Consider the following 7,778-nt stretch of genomic DNA (forward strand, 5'->3'; position numbering starts at 1 on the left):
GACCTAACAGAAGCAGAAGATATTAAGAAGAGGTGGCAAGAATACACAGAAGAAGTGTACAAAAAAGATCTTCACGACCCAGATAATCACGATGGTGTGATCACTCACCTAGAGCCAGACATCCTGGAATGTGAAGTCAAGTGGGCCTTAGAAAGCATCACTACGAACAAAGCTAGTGGAGGTGATGGAATTCCAGGTGAGCTATTTCAAATCCTGAAGGATGATGCTGTGAAAGTGCTGCACTCAATATGCCAGCAAATGTGGAAAACTTAGCAGGGTCCACAGTACTGGAAAAGGTCAGTTTTCATTCCAATCCCAAAGAAAGGCAATGCCAAAGAATGCTCAAACTACCACACAATTGCACTCATCTCACACGCTAGTAAAGTAATGCTCAAAATTCTCCAAGCCAGGCTTCAGCAATATGTGGACCGTGAACTTCCAGATATTCAAGCTGGTTTTAGTAAAGGCAGAGGAACCAGAGATCAAATTGCCAACATCTGCTGGATCATGGAAAAAAGCAAAGGAGTTCCAGAAAACCATCTATTTCTGCTTTATTGACTATGCCAAAGCCTTTGACTGTGTGGATCACAATAAACTGTGGAAAGAAATGGGAATACCAGACCACATGACCTGCCTTTTGAGAAACCTGTATGCAGGTCAGGAAGCAACAATTAGAACTGGACATGGAACAACAGACTGGTTCCAAATAGGAAATGGAGTATGTCAAGGCTGTATATTGTCACCCTGCTTATTTAACTTCTATGCAGAGTACATCATGAGAAACGCTGGGCTGGAGGAAGCACAAGCTGGAATCAAGATTGCCGGGAGAAATATCAATAACCTCAGATATGCAGATGACACCACCCTTATGGCAGAAAGTGAAGAAGAACTAAAGAGCCTCTTGATGAAAGTGAAAGAGGAGTGAAAAAGTTGGCTTAAAGCTCAACATTCAGAAAACGAAGATCTGGTCCCATTACTTCATGGCAAATAGATGGGGAAACAGTGGAAACAGTGGCTGACTTTATTTTTCAGGGCTACAAAATCACTGCCAATGGTGATTGTGGCCATGAAATTAAAAGATGCTTGCTCCTTTGAAGGAAAGTTATGACCAACCTAGAGAGCCTATTAAAAAGCAGAGACATTACTTTGCCAACAAAAGTCCATCTAGTCAAGTCTATGGTTTTTCCAATTGTCATGTATGGATATAAGAGTTGGACTATAAAGAAAGCTGAGCGCAGAAGAACTGATGCTTTTGAACTGTGGTATTGGAGAAGACTCTTGAGAATCCCTTGGACTGCAAGGAGATCCAACCAGTCCATCCTAAAGGAGATCAGTCCTTCGTGTTCATTGGAGGGATTGATGTTGAAGCTGAAACTCCAATACTTTGACCACCTGATGGGGAGAGCTGACTCATTTGGAAAGACTCTAATGCTGGGAAAGATTGAGGGCAGGAGGAGAAGAGGGCAAAAGAGGATGAGATGGTTGGATGGCATCACCGACATAATGGACATGGGTTTGGGTGGACTCCAGGAGTTGGTGATGGACAGGGAGGCCTGGCGTGCTGCGGTTCATGGGTCATAAAGAGTCAGACACGACTGAGCAACTGAAATGAACTGAACTGAATGAAATTATTTAATAAGAAGGTCCAGGAAGGATTCCTTTTTCCCATGGATGAGCTTCAGTGAGTCTCCTAATTGAGAAAAATTATTGCAAAGGTTTATACTTATGTGCAATTTTTTTTCTAGAAGGCAGTTGAGTAAAGAAGGAGTGAATAGGAGACTAAATATAGAAGGTACTCAGGAAAATTAGAGGGCTTTCTGTTTGCTTATTTTAAGTATGGACATGATATGATCTCAGTAATATACTTAAATGATGAAGTCATTAAATCAAGAAGAGGATAAAGTGGCAGGTGATAAAAGGAATGGTTTATGAAGCAAAGTTCAGATTGGAATGGGGCAGCTGTGGGACCCAGAGCAGAGAGGGAGGTCAGCAGGATTACACAACTGTGAGGAAGGGAAGCAAGTAAGCAGATAAATATGCAGGAGTTAGAGATAGTGAGGGACCTTCACTCCTGGGAGTCTCTGAATCCCCAGGAAAGAATTATCCTAAGAGTAAAGAGGAAAGAGACAGAGTTAGTTTTGAGAAGGGTGGCAAGGTGTGGTCCACCTGCTGGAAAGAACTAGAGAGGATGCCCCCCCCCCCAAAGAAACAGGTTAAAAAAAAAAAAAGAACATGATGAGAAGTTGAGTGTCCAAATGATATTAGAACTAAGACTTTACAGTAGCGTCTGTTAGAATAGTTTATACCACCATTCCAGGCAGCACTTAGCTTTCGGAATGCTGGAGACTGACCAAGGGACTGATTCAGATCTGAGGGTTTGTGCGCAAAGGTCCCTGTTCTGTTATGTTAGTTCCATCCTTGACTAGTTTCTGGAATTTCATCTCTACCAATTATTAAGGGGTTTTACTTCCACCATTGTCCTTTTTTTTTTTTTTATAAACCAACATTAGACAGTAAAGAATTCTCCTGCAATGCAGGATACCACTGTTCAATCCCTGGGTCGGGAATATGGGAAGATCCCCCAGAGAATGGAATGGCCACCCCCTCCAGTATTCTTGCCTGGGGAATCTCATGGACAGAAGAGCCTAGAGGGCTACAGTCCATGGAGTTGTAAAGAGTTGGACACGACTGGGCATGCAGATGTATTTCTGTCTAGTTCAATCTCATTGGTCTAATTCCAACATTAAAGCTCCCATATTAAGAACAAATCTCCATGGTCTGCTCCAGCTACTTTTAATCCACTTCTTGAAGGACTTACTTTATACAGAGCATTCACTTCCTCACTTCCCATTCTTACTTCTGTACCATTATTATTTTAAAGTACAAATCATCTTTTAGATTTACGTATAGATTTAGTATTTTAAATAATTAACCTATGTGCACATAACTCAAAGGTATTGACGTCTATACAAGATTTAATCTCCCTTTCCTACTACCATTCACGCCCCCTGCCCCCTGTAGGTAAACACTATAATCCATTCCGTCAGTATACACTTTCCAAAAAATAGGCTCATTTTTGTTCTTTAACAAATGATAACACAACATGCACATTGCATTATAACTTTTTCTTAATATACCTTGAAGATCTTTTCATATTAGTATATAGAATGCAGCCTTAATAATTCTAGCAACTATGTAATATTCCATTGAATGGATGTACATGGCTTATTTTGCTTGTTTTCCATTTATAAGTATTAACAGTTTTCAATTGTTTATTAATATAAAAAGCTTCAGGGAATACGTTTAAACGTATACTATTTGTTCAAAGTAAAAATATGTCCCTAAGATGTATCCTAGGATTGGAATCACTAGGTCACCAGTCTTTATTCAATCCTTATCAATCTTTTGTCACCATCATTTTAACTGAAATAACTCGTATCAAGGTCGTAATTCTAAGGTAATTCTTTGTCTTCATATAATTTAACTCTTCCATAGCACTGAACGTAGTTAATCATCACTTCCTCCTGCTGAAATACTTTCTTTTCTCAGCTTCCAAGATATTATAGCCTTCTAGATTTCCCCCTATTTCACTGACTGCTACAACTCAGTTTCCTTTTCTAGCTCCTGTTCTTTTGAGTGTCCATATTTTGAGCTGTTCTAGGGATCTTTTCTCAGTCTGATCTTTTAAATACATTCTCTCCTTAAATCATTTTTGTAAAGTCCCATTGTTTTAAATACCAGCTATACACTGATGCCTGCACCTGAATATCTAATCAAAATGTGAGTGTCCGTCTCTCAGTCGTGTCCAACTGTTTTTGCCACCCCAGAGACTGTAACATGCCAGACTCCTTTGTCCATGGGATTCTCCAGGCAAGAATACTGGAGTGGGTGAATACAGGGGGTCTTCCTTACCCAGGGATTGAACCCAGGTCTTCTGCATTGCAGGTAGATTCTTTACTCTCTGAGCCCTTAGGGGAAGCCCCCAGAATATCCAACAGGTTGTTAAAAACTTAACTGCTTCTCCTTAATCTTCCCAAATCAGCTGGTGACAAATGCATTCTTCCACTTACTCTGGTCATAAATCTCAACATGAGCCTTGGTTTCTTTCCTTCTGTCAGCAACCACATCTAATCTTTCATCAAGTCTTGTCACCCTTACCTCCAAATGCATCCAGAATTCTGCCACTTCTCATCATTTCCATTGCTATCACTCTGGCTGAAGAATAGGCTAAGAAATTCTAATAGCTTCTTAATAACCTCCTTACCTCCCCCTCTTATCTTTCAAGAGATATCTTGACACAATAGTAAGAGGATCCTGGTAAAAGTTTCCCACTAGAAATTCCTTAATGATTTCCCATTATACAGACAAGAACACAGATACCCCATACCATGGGCTAACAGACAACATACTACTTTTGAGAGAAGGAAATACCACCAGGGAATGGCAGAAATTATCAGGTCAATACTGTCCTTCCTTTTTAATACTTGTATGTACTCAGTGATATAATTTTTGCCTATTTATGTCCATCCCTGGGCTCTAAAACGTTTCTCTTTATATTTGTCCAAGTTCAAGTACTAATTTCTGTTATAGATGCCAATTTCAAGTTTCCCTACAGTACTTCAAGTGTACTTCACTTTTAGAAAAGAAATTAGTATCTCTCACCTGTCTAAGGCTGAGGGAGTGGAAAGTGAGGTTTCTCACTTGACTGTGATACCAAGCACAGAGCTCTGGCTCTATATCAGATCAGTACAGAAGCCTCCTTAGGGCTCTCAGGACTCCACCACCTAAGGATTATTAGTGTTTTCTGTTAATAGCAACCAGGAAGTAACACTGCATCTCCTTTACTCTGCCTCAAACAGCATCCTTCCCACCTCTTAAACTAAAATTGAATAAAGAGAATCCTGCCATGGCTTTTCAAATATTATCATGTCCATATTGTTTTACATCAGCCGTGTATTACTATTATACCAGAAGCTCAGCTCACCTCAGTCACTCAGATGTGTACGACTCCTTGCGACTCTATGGACTGCAGCACACCAGGCTTCTCTGTCCATCACCAACTCCTAGAGCTTACTCAAACTCATGTCCATCGAGTCAGTGATGCCATCCAACCATCTCATCCTTTGTCGTCCCCTTCTCCTCCTGCCCTCAATCTTTCCCAGCAAGTACCTTTCAAAAATCTTTGAAATAATTTCAGTAACAGTTAATCAAATTCAAAAGGACCACAATGAATAGATAAGAAAAAGATAAGAAAATTATGGAATTTAGAAAGATGGTAACGACAACCCTGAATGCGAGACAGCAAAAGAGACCCAGATGTATAGAACAGTCTTTTGGACTCTGTGGGAGAGGGAGGGGGGGATGATTTGGGAGAATGGCATTAAAACATGTATAATATCATATAAGAAACAAATCACCAGTCCAGGTTCGATCCAGGATATAGGAAGCTTGGGGCTGGTGCACTGGGATGACCCAGAGGGATGGTATGGGGAGGGAGGTGGGAGGGGGGTTCAGGATGGGGAACACGTATACACCCGTGGTGGATGCATGTTGATGTATGGCAAATCCAATACAATATTGTAAAGTAAAAAAAAATAAAGAATTGAGTTATAAATTTACAAGTCTTTGAAAAGAGACAGGCACCCAATTTTAAATTAAAAAATTTTTAATTTCTTAAGAAATATGAATATGTTGCAATATTTTTATCAGCATCTTTAAGTCTTTATAAAGTAGCTTAGTAATATATTTATGTATTTAAAACAATGAAAACACTGCCTTTACAAATGTGCTACTATTGCTTAATCCCAGTCATCTATAAAATTTGCCTGTGAGGTAAAGCAGCAAAAACTGAATTATTCTTTAAATCTCATTCCAACAGAGATCTTTATACATTGTTAAGAGAGAACAACCCCTTGATACACCTTAAGCTCATCAGCTCTGTAATAAGTCTTAGTGGATGAAGCTTGACAAATGATTCATACTGACCAAAGAAGGTATAGGAAAATATACTCCCTTGGACAAAATAAATAAATAAGTTATTTTTAATATCTGGGAACTCTTCAGCTAATACAGGGGGCTGCCCCTCGTGGCTCAGCTGTAAAGAATCTGCCTGCAGTGCAGGAGACACAGATTCAATCCCTGGGTCAGGAAGATCCCCTGGGGAAGGAAATGGCAACCTGCTCCAGTATTCTTGCCTGGGAAATCGCATGGACAGAGGAGCCTGGTGGGCTACACTCTCTGGAGTAGCAAAAAGAGTTGCACACGACTTAGCGACTAAACTAGCAGCAAAGCTAGTACAGGTAGGTATAATAGTTGTTCTACAAACATCTGAGTTTAATGAACTATCTATCCAAAGCACAGAACACAACTTCGGATTGGAAACAGCAAATAACTACTTTCCTTATCAAGCCAGACCCTGTCACTGATCAGAAGGGGTGGAGGGGAGCAAGAAGGACACTTTCCTGGGATACACAAAGTGATGATACTTGAACCCGCCTACGTGTTTGAAGGAGAAAAGGAAAGACAAGGAGGAACAGCATCTTCGAGCCCAGAGGAAAGACAGAGTCTTGCTTAGGTTTGCTTTGGCTGTTGACACTCCCACTTCTTCAGTGAAAGCCAGCTCAGAGTCTCAGAGTCTAGTCCACCTCTCTCATCTAACACAGTGGGCAACTCAAACTTAAGGGTCATTAGATTGTTGATCAACAAACAAAATTTTAAAGATCTGGATGTAAATGGAACCAGGAGAAAACCATTTTGAATGTGCTTCATTTTACTGGCTTTGGGTATAGCACACCAAACTGCAACGATATAACAGCACAGACATTCCAGAAAAACTGAGGGGCGGGGAGGGTGATGCTTCCTGCTTATACGTCATCTGAAATGTTCATATAACAAATCAGCTTCACTGTATTACAACTGTCAAGGTGCCTGGGCCGTACTTTACATGCAGCAAAAGAAGTCTTCTCAAGGTTTCTTCCAAAGCGCATTTTCTGTTCTCACCTTATCGGGTCCACCTCTTGCATGCAAATAGAAATCACCCAAAACCCAAACACAGCACTGAGGCACCCAAAATGCTCATCTCTGGTTGTATTCTTCCTCCTCGTCTCCGTCTCCTCCATTTATTCCTTAACTTTCCGGGCACACGATGCGGCTCTCCCAGTTTTGGGAGAGGCAGGAGCCTTGAGGATGAACCCTCACTCCAACCTCCGTTTCACCTTTGCTCCTAAATCAGAAGGTGCCTTCCTTCGACGCGCAGGACCCACAGCAGCCATTCGTTAACGCGAGGTGGAAGCTCTCTCCCGCCCTTTTAGCTCGAGGGTTCCTACCCTCGGGAAATCAAGTAGAAAACTGCTGTTCCCCGCCCCACCCCCAGCCAGTTACGCTTCCGCCCGGCTCCACACATATCTCTAATTCCTTTCCCCAGTGTTCTCCCCAGATCCCCCCGAGGGATGTATTCTAGACTCTCCCGCCTGTCCTTCCAGGGCTGCATTCTGGCCCGAGCCCCTTCTCTCTCCACCACAACGCAGGAACGCTGGGAGCCTATCCCCGAGGTGGGGTGTCGCCGGCTCGGACCCCCACCCCTCACCCCAGCGACGGGGCCAGGCCCCCGCCTCCCAGCCTGGACCACCTTCTCCGCCTTGGCCCATCCCTGCTTCCCACAACTTCAACCCGGCGGAGCAGAGGTTGTACACCGAGTGCGAAAGGGCGATTCTGAAATTTCAGAGCTGCTGCTTTTGCCCCAGAAGAACTGAAGGAAAGGAATTCGGCTACAGCTCCGC

Source organism: Bison bison, unplaced genomic scaffold (genome assembly GCF_000754665.1).
Source record: "Bison bison bison isolate TAMUID 2011002044 unplaced genomic scaffold, Bison_UMD1.0 scf7180017864351, whole genome shotgun sequence".
Classification (NCBI taxonomy): domain Eukaryota; kingdom Metazoa; phylum Chordata; class Mammalia; order Artiodactyla; family Bovidae; genus Bison; species Bison bison.